We start from the raw sequence: 13,505 nt of genomic DNA, 5'->3' as shown, positions 1-13,505 counted from the left end.
AGGCGTCTACTCCGAGACACCTACCAGGAAGTAAGCATGGTTGAGATGGATTCTAGGCTCCTAACTAAGGCACCCTCATGTAGGCCAAGAAAACTCTGGCATAAATGGAATATGCCTAATTTGTGAATGCCACTGCTCGCCCTGGGATCAGTAGCATGGAATGTTCTTCCTAAATTTTGAGCGTTATTTTACCACTGTAACTAGAAAGAGTGTTATTTCATTAAGTGCCAATTTGCTGAAACGGAATTCCATGTTTTTGACATTGTTTCAGATCGTTGATTGAACCAGATCCGCGTCATTCTCTTCTGAGTTCCCCTGGGAGAATGGTATAGAAAATTGAATAAATAAATATTTATCAGGCTTGAATAAAATACATGAAAGTAGCTAAAAACTAAATTAAAACTTAATTGTATAGACCGAGTCATCAACCAATAGGAGCTCGATTCAGTTAACAATAATTTAATACATAATACATATACTTGACAAGGAAAATTAGACTGAAATAATTAATTTCCAAAATGTTTAGCAAACAAAAAAGTTTTCAGAACTTTCCGGAATAAAGCAAAAGAACCTAAACTTCTTCATGTACGCGATAAAGCATTCCAGTATTCGGTTAATTTAAAAGCAAAAGAATGACTAAGGGCTCCTTTTATCAAAGGCGCAGTAGCGGTTTAATGTGCGAAATACCACACGTTAAACCACTTGCCGCGCTAGTACCTAACGCCTCCATCGACGAAGCGTTATGATTTTAGGCTGCTGCGGGGGTTAGCACGTCGGCCATTTCATCACGCGCTGACCCCCGCAACAGCCTAAAATCCTAACGCCTCGTCGATGGAGGCGTTAGGTACTAGCGCGGCAAGTGGTTTAACGCGTGGTATTCTGCATGTTAAACCGCTACTGCGCCTTTGTAAAAGGAATCTCTTAAAGGTTCTGTTTTTACCACTGAGAGGGAAATGTAAATTTTAATTTTTGAGAACTTCTGGCAAGATGAGATCAATGAACATTCCAGTCTAAAGGAATCAAAGTGGCAAAAATGCCAAATAGGATCTTAAATGCAATACAAATGCACTTAAATTGAATTCTTAGATACACTGGAAGCCAATGAAATTCCTTGAGCTCTTTGCATACCCTTCCTCCAAATCAAGGATGTCTCCCTTTTAGCATGTATTGTATCTCTCTTATTGGAATTTCAGTGCTGTTAATAAGTATATATTTTTTAAAACTGTTTCATTGTAGTCATATTATTACGTTTCAATTTACTGATTTTAACTCTACCTCGTTCATTGTATTTATGTTTGCTTTTGGTCTTTTTACTGTTAACAAAATTGTAAGTTTTATGTTGAATTATATCTGTTGTACAGGGTGAATTTCTTCGTAAAGGCAGTTAATAAATCCCAATAAATAAATAAAGGGGTCATTATATTTTGCAATATCAGACTTTGTACATCATATCTGTTTAGCTGAACTGGAGGTAGGTGAGAGGAAGTGATATACAAGCAAATTTTGGGGGCCATTGTTAGATGTATTCTCAAATTCGAAGCATCCAGGATTGGTTCCACTTGAACATCCAACATATCCTCCCTGTTCTAACATCGATATTATGGGCAGAAGGTGCCCTCTGCTGGTAGGTCTGAGTTATGCACCGATGCTGCAGGACCTCCCCCTCTGCTTAGCATTGCATCCTGAGGAAATCAAAGTTAAAAGGGAAGGAAGTTCTACCACTGGGCTGAGATATGCATAATCAAGATGAGATGAAAGGACTGAACAGAAATGAAAAAAAAAAAAACAACCCTTCTATACACGAAAGCTGTTGGTTCTTGGAAATAATGGGAATTTTGGACATCTAAGGCTTTCAGACAAACCACAATGTAAAGGGATGTTTAATAAACCGAGAGCAAACATGTTTGGAAGTAGAAGGGATGCAAGAAAATTGCCTGTGGAATACATGGCAGAGTACAAGTGTAGTTCCACTGTGAACTAACAATATCTGAGTTTTCTCTGATGTAGCTCTAGGCTTGGGAGCTAGTAGACCCCATTACAGAACGGTACACCGTAAGTAAGTAGGACATTGGCGCGGCAACAATTCTGCTCCGTCAAATGCGCGCAGCGACAAGTGCGCACCCGGAGGAGAATTGTCGAGGCGGAAGGAGCGAGTTGTAAGTGGTCAGAGCGGGAGCTGTATGTGTATGTGTGTGGGGTTTCCCCTCCTCCCATGGCCCCCTCAATGAGAGCGCGAGTGTGTGTGAGGATTCCCCACCCCACCTCTCTCAGATCGCAAACAGTAAGGCATAGGATGGCGCAGGGTGGAATTGTCAGCATGCCAATGCCCTGCATGCATTTGACGGGTCACCTTACAGAACACATTCTCAAATGCCTATTTGGTACCTACAGAGACAAACGAAGCAGTTACAAATGTATATTAAACAAAACAAAACAAAAATGAGGAGCGGAGGCAGCGGCGTAGTGAGGCGCCCCTCCCCCGCCCTCTTCTCCACCTCCCCCCTTCCCCACCCCCAGACTACCGCATGTCCACCCCTTCCCTTCCCCCGCACCTCTTAAAGGTTCCTGACGCGAGCAGCAACCCCTTACCTGCTGCCTGCGCCAGCATCGGCTCTTCCTCTGATGCCACTTCCTAGGCGCGGGTCCAGGTTGGGGGGGGGGGTTGCTGCTCACGCCGGGAACCTTAAAGAAGTGCGGTGGAAGGGAAGGGGCGGACATGCGGTAGTGTGGGGGCAGAGAAGGAGCAGGGTGGAGAGGAGGACGGGTTCTGGTATCCCCACCAAAACGGTGCTTGGGGCGGACCACCACCCCCTCTTACTATGCCACTGAGTGGAGGAAACAATAACACTACAATACAATAATACAATAAATCAATTTCTAGACCGCATAACCAAATACAGTCAAACCTTGGTTTGCGAGCATAATTCGTTCCAGAGGCATGCTTGTAATTCAAAGTACTCGTATATCAAAGCAAATTTCCCCATAAGAAATAATGGAAACTCAGGCAATTCATTCCACAGCCCCAAAACCTTAATACAAAATATTATACGTACTTGTATTGCAAGATCTCGCTCATTTAGAACAGTCACTACATTCCTGCAGCTAAGTGGTTTACATTCAGGTACTTAAGCATTGTTCCCTATCTGTCCTGGTGGGCTCACACTCTATCTAATGTATCTGGGGCAATGGAGGGTCAAGTGACTTGCCCAGAGACACAGGGAGCAGGATGGGATTGAACTCACAACCTCAGGGTGCTGAGACTTCAGCTCTAACCGCTAGGCCACTCGTCCCCTGCAGCAGGGAGTGGGTTTTTTTTTTTTTAATGCCAGCTACCATGGGCTGAATTAGATCCAGATGCTTGGTATTTAGAGCTGGTCCAAATCAGAGTACCGACACTCAATATTGAGGTCTTCAAAGACTCTTGGAAGTTATTCTGTTAGCGTCAATATTTGATGCTGGCACCTGTAGAAGGATTTATGGTTCACTTAGCAGTATTATAAACACGTTACGTCTCTGTTAAGTTGTCTAGGGAAAACCATAACCTCTTATTCAAGTCCAAATATCCTGGTCTAATTATACGACACAAAACCCAGGCTAATGAGAAATATCTTTATTATGAAAATAGAAAAATATAATTCACAAGCCAGCTGCAGAATCTAAATATTGTTCACAAAATATCTGATTACACAAATGAAACTCAGTACATAATTATCACAATCTAATGGTTAGACAATTGAGTAATTTTACTTGTTAAACACACACTACACAATTCCTTATAATAATAATCCCTGATTAGCAAATGATGATATTATCACCAATGAATCTTTTCAACCCTTATCCGTTATCACAAGTGATCCTTATCTAACCCCGCTGATAAGAGTGTAAATTCCGTAATCTCACCTTAAGATTAGCCTCTCAGACGAAATTAGGTGAAAGGAAAAACTTCTTGGCAGCTTTGGTAGACGTCAGGAATCCGGTTGTTAAAGGCACACGTGTTGACAATCCTTGATGAGGCTATAAATCATCTGCAAATAAGTCCCGTTCCGTGCCGAGTTCAGAGCCGTTTTTAAATGTCTGAATTTCTTTCTCTTAGGCAGAGAGTCACACGAGGTATCTTACAGGTCTAATTATTGAAAGAAAAAGTTTACAATTAGAACATCTGTGAGCAGATTTGAGCTTCCCCGGACCTTATCACAGACTAACTAATTAATTAATTAGCAGTCTTTCTTGTATCTCATCAGATGACCTCTCGGACCAATCCAGAAACAGACATGGATGAATAGCCTTTCTGTAGAAAAGTATCATATAGGCTGGAAGACCCAGGGCCGGTAGACAGATAAGAACAGGATAATTTCTTCAAGATTCACACTGTCCCATTATTAAAGCACAGATGAACGTCCTTGTATAGTATAACATTCTGGTACATACCCATAATGCATCAGGCAGAAACAGCAAAGCTGTGTACTTCTTTCTTCTTGCAAAATTCATGATGGAAAGTTGCTTGCAGAGATATTTCTTGAGACAATGGTTCAGGCTTGGTGACATCATAGAGGCCTAACCCACAGGTGTGAATACGGAACTATCCCTACACACCTGGATAGATATCCAGGCAAGTTAGGACTGAATTCTGTGGTGTAAACATGAGGGTGGGGACCCGGCTTCCCACTTTGGGCTCAGGCCCCCCTCCCCCCAAAAAAATTATGTCTCCTTTGTGACTGGTGGGGATGCCCAAGATCGGTCACCTGACACACCCTACTCCAATTCAACAGCCAGAACTCTTCAAGCTGTGCAGCCAGAGGCAATGTCCTCGTAAAAATCGAGCATGCATAGGAGGGGGTTGCGGCAGCAGTGATGCAGTGGTGGCAGCAGCTTAGGGCCACTTCTTTGACTCCAGAGCTTGGAGAGTTCTGGCTGCTGGGCCTGAGTAGGAAGTCTTCAATTGGAGAAACTTGGGGGTCCCCACTAGCTCAGGTATTTATTTATTTATATTATGAAAAAGAGGGGATCACACTCTTCATGCAAAATCAATTAACAAATGTAGCGTGATAACAAAAATATTGCAATACCAGTACCTGTCTCTGCTGCAGGAACCACCTAATACAGAGAAAAATTACTCAAAGCGGCCTCATCGACTGCTTATGCAAGTGCAGACCAGAGTGGGAATTCTACGATGGACTGAGAGGTGTGATAATGCTTTTTTTTGTTCTGTGGACTAAGGGCTAGATTCACTAAGCCCACCGATCAAGTCCCGACCACTTAGCGACCCTGACCCGATTCACTAACCTTCCTCCCTATCTGTGCATGCAAATGAGGGGAAGGGCATCCAAAAGTAGGAAGGCAGCGATTCACAAAACAATTTCAGGAACACCGACTGGGCTGCCCGATCAAAAAAACAAGCGACTGCTGAGGACCTGTCGCTTGTGCAAAAACCCTGCTCTCTGCCCCGATTCTGCTTTGCCTGCTCTCTGTCCTGACTCCGTGGTTTTAACCCGCGGTGAAGCCCCACCCCTCAGAGTACTTTAAAATGGTGTTTTAATCCAGCGTGCTGACATCCTGCACGTGATTGTCTGCCCGGCATTGTCCGCGAGCAATTGTCTCGTGTGATTTTGATTCCCCCCCCCTGGTGGGAGTTTGAAACCATTATTTTCTACCTGCAAGTCCACGAACATCAAGAATTGTTCCATAAGGTTGAAACCAAATTTTAAAAGGGATTTAAAGCAACTTTGGCAGGAAGTGAGAAGAACATAAGAGAGGATACAAACAGAAAGAACTCTTCAGTGGCAAGGACAATTTTTTGATTTTGTTTTATTTTTGTTTTTTTGAGCGTCTAACAATGGTCAGGCAATTACATAGACAAAAATAGACCAGGGGTGCCCACAAGGTAGCAGTTGTACTGAAAGTGCTGTGAATGCTAAAAAAAAACCCAAACCAAAACCTTAAAGGTTTTTCTGAACTTGGAGACAGCATTTTGTGTCATGCCATCAGATAATGTCATCCCCAAATGTGTGGTGCATTCACCCTGTTTGTCGCCGGAGCATATGAATGATTCTAGGCCTTTTTATTCTGTCTATATTTGCTCAGGTCTGCGATTCAGCACCGAGGTTCAGTGCTGTTGAACGTTTTAGCCTGGTGCTTCTGATAATACCAGCACACAATACAGTATTGCTTTGCAAAATGTCATTTCCTGCATTTGACCTGAACAAAAGACTGCTTTTACTATATATTTTAGCTGTAGATTTCTTTTTTTGACTGTGTCCATCGTGAAGTGTTGCACTTGTCTGAGCAGCACTTTGTAGATCCTGATGTTCAATTTATATTAATATATGTTCATGCACCACAACTTACAGATAGTTTCTTTTATTTGGGTTTGGCATTAATTCACAGCAGGTTCACATCTTTGTTACAGTCTATTTCCCCTTCTAACCTGCAGCTGCAAACTATTTTCAGCTTCAGAGCCTAGCAGCCTTGCATCACTTTGAGCTGTTAGTTTAATGTCGAAAAGCAAAACTCCACTAATCCAGGCTTAGTGATGTGAAACGAGGTAGTCGGTATACACAGACATTGATTACTCGGGTGTTTCACGTCAATTCAGAAGAGCAACACAGACAGCCCAGCAGATATATTCAGGAGCAACACAGGAATGAAAGTGCAAGACGTATGGGGACAGACTTAAAGATCTTAATCTGTATACTTTGGAGGAAAGGCGGGAGAGGGGAGATATGATAGAGATGTTTAAATACTTACGTGATGTAAATGCGCATGAGCCGAGTCTTTTTCATTTGAAAGGAAACTGCAATGAGAGGGCATAAAATGAAGTTAAGGCTCCAGCGTAGATGCATGGAACAGTCTCCCAGAAGAGATGGTGGAGACAGAGACTGTGTCTGATTTCATGAAAGCCTGGTGTAGGCACTTGGGATTGCTCAAAGAGAGGAAGAGATAATGGTTACTGCGGATGGGCAAACTAGATGGGTCATTTGGCCTTTATCTGCCATCATGTTACAATGTTTCTATACTTCAATTATCTTGCAAAAAGTTATCAATAAGGTGATTTTGTCACCAAAAAGTTCACTATTCAAAGTATTATCAAACACCTGACAAAATTTTACAAAGACACTGTCTTGTCAGGAGCTGCTGGCCATCACAAATTTTATCAAAACGAGCCTCAAAAAGACAAGTAGGACAACTTAATCCACACCAGACCATTCAAGCCAACTGGCTAGAGTCCAATAATCATAGGCTCCTCTTGTGTCTGAGTGGAGCTACAGTAAAAAACTCAGAAATCTGAGAAAAACCTGAGCTGCACCCGGGCACAGAGACAATAAAGCACAGAGCTACAAAACAAAATAGTGGCTAACGTATAGTGACACAAAGACAAAAAAATACAAAAGCAAAAACAAAAATACAAAAAAAGCCAAGTACTTAGTTGGGAACAGTAGAGGATTCCTTTGGAAAGGCTTATCCATACATCCTGCAGTATCAGCGTATTGCCAATTCAAGACCTCAGTCCACTGCTGCACTTGATATAGTCCAATGAGTTCTCTTTCACACACTTTAGCATAGCTCAAAAAGCTATTACAGCTATTGAAGCCTCCAGATACTGCTGCGACACAAACCGGACCAGGGCCCACAATCACTTTGGCCTCGTCCCACACTCCACCCCTCCACTATCACAGGTTTCACTCCGGGCCAATGGTAGAAAATATAATAAACCCTTTCTCTACAAGAGCCTTGTTTTGTGCATCTACGCCGTGCCATGGTGTCAGAAGAAATGATCTTTCTGTTGCTTGAATTGAGCCTTTTTTCCTGAAGCAGCACGGGTGCATGAAACAAGGCTCTTGCTAAGTAATTTAAGTATATTTTTGAAAAGTTATTGAAATGTTGGAAATATAAAAGAAATATAGAAATAAAAATCTAACGAGTAAAGAATCAATGACGATTAGACACATAGGGCTGGATTCTGTAACTAGCACCCAAGTTGGTGGCCATCTTAAAAGTGGCCACCGATCATTTGTCAATCATTTCAGGGCACTGGTTACAGAATTGCGCCAAGATAGGCGGCTGAAATGTAGGCCCAGAAAACCCAGGCCTACAATTCAGCCACTTATATTGGCTGCTAGAGCATAGCAGCCGATGATGGCAGGGGGATTCTCCCCCATCAAGCTGAGCAGCAGGGACTCCCCAAAGCCATGACTAAAGCTGCGGAGTCCCTGCTGCTCAGCTGATGAAGGAGGGGGAATTCCCCTGCCATGATTGGCTGAGAGCAGCAGGGAATCCCCAGAGCCCACTGCAAGTCAGCTGGCAGGAGAGATTCCCACTCCCTCCTGCTGGCACTCCCCCCTAACAGCCCGGCAAGAAGGATGCCCAATCTCTCCTGGTGGCAACTCCCAACATCTCCGGCAGGAGGGATTCCCAATCCTTCCTGCTGGCACCCTCAAACATTCCCAGCAGGAGGGATGCCCAATCCATCCTTCTGCCAACCCCCGCTAACATCACTGGGAGGGATGTCCAATCCCTCCTGCTGGCACCCCCTAAAACACCCCAATCCCCAAAATCCACAAGGACCCTCCCCCATATCATTTTAGAGAAGGCCAGCCAGAGGGATGCCCACTCCCGCTGGCTGGCAGGCCCACCTCTTCCGAATAGCAGGCCCTCCCCTTCCCAGTGCATTCTGGGATGCACCGGGGAGGAGCCTAAGGCCTAGATTGGCCCAGGTGCCTAAGGCCTCTCCCATAGAAGGCACCTGGGCAACCGATCTTAGGCTTCCTTCTCATTGCATTCTGTTTGCACTGGGAGTGGCCTAAGACTCCAATTGCTCAGATCCCTAAGGTCTCTCCCATGGCGGACCCCCCTCCCCCCATTATTACACCACTGGTGGCCATTCACACTTCCAAAGATGGCATTTTTTTTTTTTTTTTTTTAAGACCATAATTTATACAGGCATCAGCAGTTGAGAGAAAGCATGCGCTACGAGCATATGGTTTTAGAAGTTTTGACTTTAGATTTTATTGATTTTAGAGATTTACATATGGATCCCAATTTACATCTTAACTAGGACTGTTGTTATAATTTCTTGGAGCCCCAAGGAAGGCTATTTTTAGCCAGAACACGGTCCGTGTTGGGTCTACATCATTTCTGCACATGCAGCTATATTAACTGGGATCAATTGCATCCACACCAGTTGCTTCTGGTATAGCAGCTACATTGATTGTGACTTGTTTGGAACAATTTCATTTATTGCATATTAGCTACACTGCGGAGTTAAATCTTTTATGCACCAATAAACTTTATCCAGAACATCGATTCCACAGTTCTTTTTGCTCACTGAGAAAGCATATATACATGCCAGGCCTTACACAATACCGAAAGCTTCACCATCTCCTACCTTCCAACCCCAAGCCTATGAAATGCTACCTCATTTGTCATCTTCAAGGCTTGGGTATAAAATATATCCCTTCCCTAAGTCACAGTGACTATCTCACACCTGAATAGGCAAACATTTTTCAAAGCAGTCACTGGGTTTGATGCCAGTCAGTCTGTAGGTCGCCATCATGACCTCAGGCTTCCCAGTTTATCACTGTGATGAGACAGCAGGTGACCTTCATTAGCTTGGCTTATTAGCTATTGATTTGCTGTAGCAATTGAGCAGGAGGGGGTTCAAATGGGAATTTTGCTCTGTATTCACACTGTGTCCTATGCAGCGCAACAAGGATCTAATTCATCTTGGCACAATTTTTAGAAAGGTACTGGTCAGTTTTAAGCAGATTAGAATGTTATGTGAACAGCTGATGTGGTTCAAAAATTTTAATCAGGTCATAAGACCTCAATACTAGTATCCAGTTATTAATTTAAGAAACAAAATTCAGGTTAATCCTGTTTACCCCAGCACTGGTCCTCCAAATACAATGAAAACAAAAGTACGTAATAATCCCACCAGTGCAAACAGCAGTGTCCAAATAAGTCATGCAGGTGGTCTTGGTTTGGTTTCTTGATTTGATTCAGTGATTTATTATAACTTGTGGTCTGCTTTTAAAGGCATACACAAAGGGAAAGCAGAATACAATGATAAAATCACAACTAAACTCTTTGGGAGCAACGGGATAGAAAACAAATTGAATAAAAATAACACGAGAATACACCACATACACTCAAATATAAACCAAGATTTTTGGGCCACCCAGTAGTCTCTTCTTTACCCAGAACCGGCAGTTCTTCTGCCGTCAGCTCCTCTGACCTGGCAATTTATCTGCTGTCAGCATGTTCCCTCCTCCTTCACCCCACATCGAAGAGACACGGCCCACCCCCTTCCCAGACCCAGCGCTAGGACCCCCAGGTCTACTGTGCTTCCCTGTTGGTCTAGCGGGATGTTGGGACAGGAGAGGTTCTTATTTGCTCCTGCCCGTGCTCTCTCAGCACTGATAATGGTTGCCAAGACTTCCAGCAGCCATCTTGTGAGGCTCAGTCTCAACAGACTGCTGTTGGGATTTAAGGTGCTATAGAGGCCATGTTCACAGTCCTTTGGAAGATAAAGTCAGCATCATTAATCAACAAAGAGGCTTACTGAGTAGGCTCAGGGTGCCTGTGTGCTTGGTTCTAAAAGGAGCTTTGGGCTATTAGCAGTAGCTGCGGACTGTGGCATAAAACTTGGCTAACAGGGGCAAATTCTGATTGGGTTGAAAGCTTACTGAGCTGAAAACTACCAGATCCCAAAAAAGAAAACCAATAAATTATCTGATGTCATTACTTTCATAAACTTACATAGTTCAAATTTTGCATAATAAGCAAAATGGAAAATGCAATGATAAAGTTCAAAAATGTGTTTTTTCCATCATTGAACAGATATGTTGCTATTATTTGGGTATCTGACAGATACTTATGACCTGGATTGGCTACTGTTGGAAACAAGATACTGGGATAGATGGACCATGGGTCTGACCCAGTTATGTTCTTAAGTCACAAGGGAGGGAGTTGCATTAGGTCAACCAAAAGTTTTATTACTGCAAATGCCCCGTTATTGAAGAGCCGATACCAAATTCTGGTGTGCTGAAGGTATTCACATCATTAGCTCAGGGCCAAGGAGACAATGACTTTATTTTCTGTTTATCTTTGGTATTAGCATTTTGCAGGCCTGCTCATTTTGCTTGGGAGCAATGGTGTAAGGGCTCTGGAATGGAAGAACTCCTGGGTAGTAGTGGGGGGAAGCAAGCCCCAATAAGAGGGGTGGGGCTCTGGTTCTGCAGTAGTCTCCTCCCTCTTTAAGGCACTGTTCGGCTTAGCCCCTAAATATATAACAGACCTTTTCTCCTTCCCAACCAACAAGCATAAGAGAAGCTCACACTTGAATTTTGTATCGCCACTGGTTAAAGGATGTAAATTCAAAAATCAACACCAACATCTTCTCTCATATCAAGCAGCATTATGGGGTAAAGACCTGGAACAATTACTTCTGCTAGCTAATACTTACGGGGAATTTAGGAAACACCTAAAAACATATCTGTTCCTGAACTACTTCAGCAACTGATTTGTACAATCTTTCCCACTTAACTAATGCCTAGAGCCACGATTCACTAGTATTAACTTGTCAATTCCACTCAATTTGTACTATTTTTAATCATTGTAAACCGCATAGAACTTCACGGTCCTGCGGTATATAAACATAGAAACATAGAAAATGACGGCAGAAAAGGGCCATAGCCCATAAAGTCTGCCCACTCTAATGACCCCCCCCCTGACTTTACTCCCCTAGAGATCCCATGTGAGTATCCCATTTTCTTTTAAAATCTGACACGCTGTTGGCCTCAATCACCTGCAGAGGTAGTTCGTTCCAATGATCGACCACCCTTTCAGTGAAGAAGTACTTCCTGGAATCACCATGAAACTTCCCTCCCATGATTTTCAGCGGATGCCCTCTGGTGGTTGAGGGTCCTCTAAGACAGAAGATATCATCTTCCACCTCGATATGGCCCATGATATACTTAAACGTCTCAATCATGTCTCCCCTCTCTCTTCGTTCCTCAAGTGAGTACAGTTGCAGTTTATTTAGCCTTTCTTCATACATGAGATCCCTGTTATTATTATTATTATTAATCATTCCTAGCAGCTTAGGCAAACGGAAGGGCCTGCAATAGGTCATCTACTCCCCTATCACCCACATCTTAAGCCAGGATCCATTGTTCAGCTAATCTGGTCTTAAAAATTCTTAACAATGACTGAAATACACCAAATCAAAACTTAAATTGCTAGATTTATCTAAAAATTTTAAAACTGAGGACAGAAAAACACCTACAAATGATATAATCAGCATATTAAATATGTGTCTAAATCACAGTAATGCTAATTAGCCTACAGGACAGAAGAGTCTGCATTATTAATGGACACCACGATCCTGTAGGACGTCAGTTCCAAGATCTAGATGCAGCATCCACCTGGTCTGAAATCTTTCCTTGAAGATGCTGTGATTGAGGATCCCAAATTCCATCTGTAATGCGTTCAATGTAATAAAAGGAGGTGGTCTGTTTTAAATGTGAGTTCCAGTGTGCAGAAGAGGCAACTATGGCCATCATGGTTAGATCGTCAACATTTGCACTTTGCTCATCCAATGACGCAAATGCCTTTTATGTACCTCGGGGAACTCTCTAAAATTTATGAATGCATTGACTTTGGCTTGATGCTCTGACTGCTGCGGCTATACAACTCCATTACTTTTTACATTACATTACATTAGGGATTTCTTTTCCGCCATTACCTTGCAATTCAAGGTGGATTACAAAAGAATTATCCAAGATGTATTACAACAAGAACTTACAAAAAAAAAAAAAAAAATTGGTCATTTTCAAAAAGAGTAAGAAATGGGTAAGGTTATTTGTTTGGGGTAGTTGGCTTTAGTGAGAGGTGGAGTTTTAGACTTGCGGTATTATTTCTTTTTTCAGAGTTTTCTTGAAGAGTATGGTCTTTATTTCTTTTCTAAAAGTCTTGTAGTCGAGGGATGTCGTCAGTAGATTGACGATTTGGTTGTCTAGTTTGACTGCTTGAGTGGCCAGGAGGCCATCATATAGTTTTTTCCGTTTGACCTCCTTCATTGGGGGGGTATGAAAAATGGGTGTGAGTTTTCCTATGTCTGGTTGCGGTGTTGTGAATGAGGCAGTTATTCAGGTAGTTTGGACTATCTCCGTATAAAGTCTTAAATAGTAGGCAGTAGAATTTAAATTGTATTCTTGCTGGGATCGGAAGACAGTGCGATTGGAGATATGCTTCTGTAATGTGATCATGTTTCTTTAATGAGTAGATGAGTCTTAGTGCTGCTATAATTAAAGCCCTTTTTACGCTAGCAGAAAATCAGAAATGCGCGACAAATACATTAATTTTACTCTATCAGTCAGTACTCTCTCTTGGTTTTTAAAACACCAGGAGAGATGATCCTTTAAAAGGGTTATCACTTTTCCTGTTGGAAAGTAAGGGCTCCTTTTACGAAGTCGTGTTAGCAGCCTTATCGCACGCACCTTTTTAGC

This window comes from Geotrypetes seraphini, chromosome 18 (genome assembly GCF_902459505.1).
Source record: "Geotrypetes seraphini chromosome 18, aGeoSer1.1, whole genome shotgun sequence".
NCBI classification, from domain to species: domain Eukaryota; kingdom Metazoa; phylum Chordata; class Amphibia; order Gymnophiona; family Dermophiidae; genus Geotrypetes; species Geotrypetes seraphini.
This window is presented reverse-complemented; position numbering follows the sequence as displayed.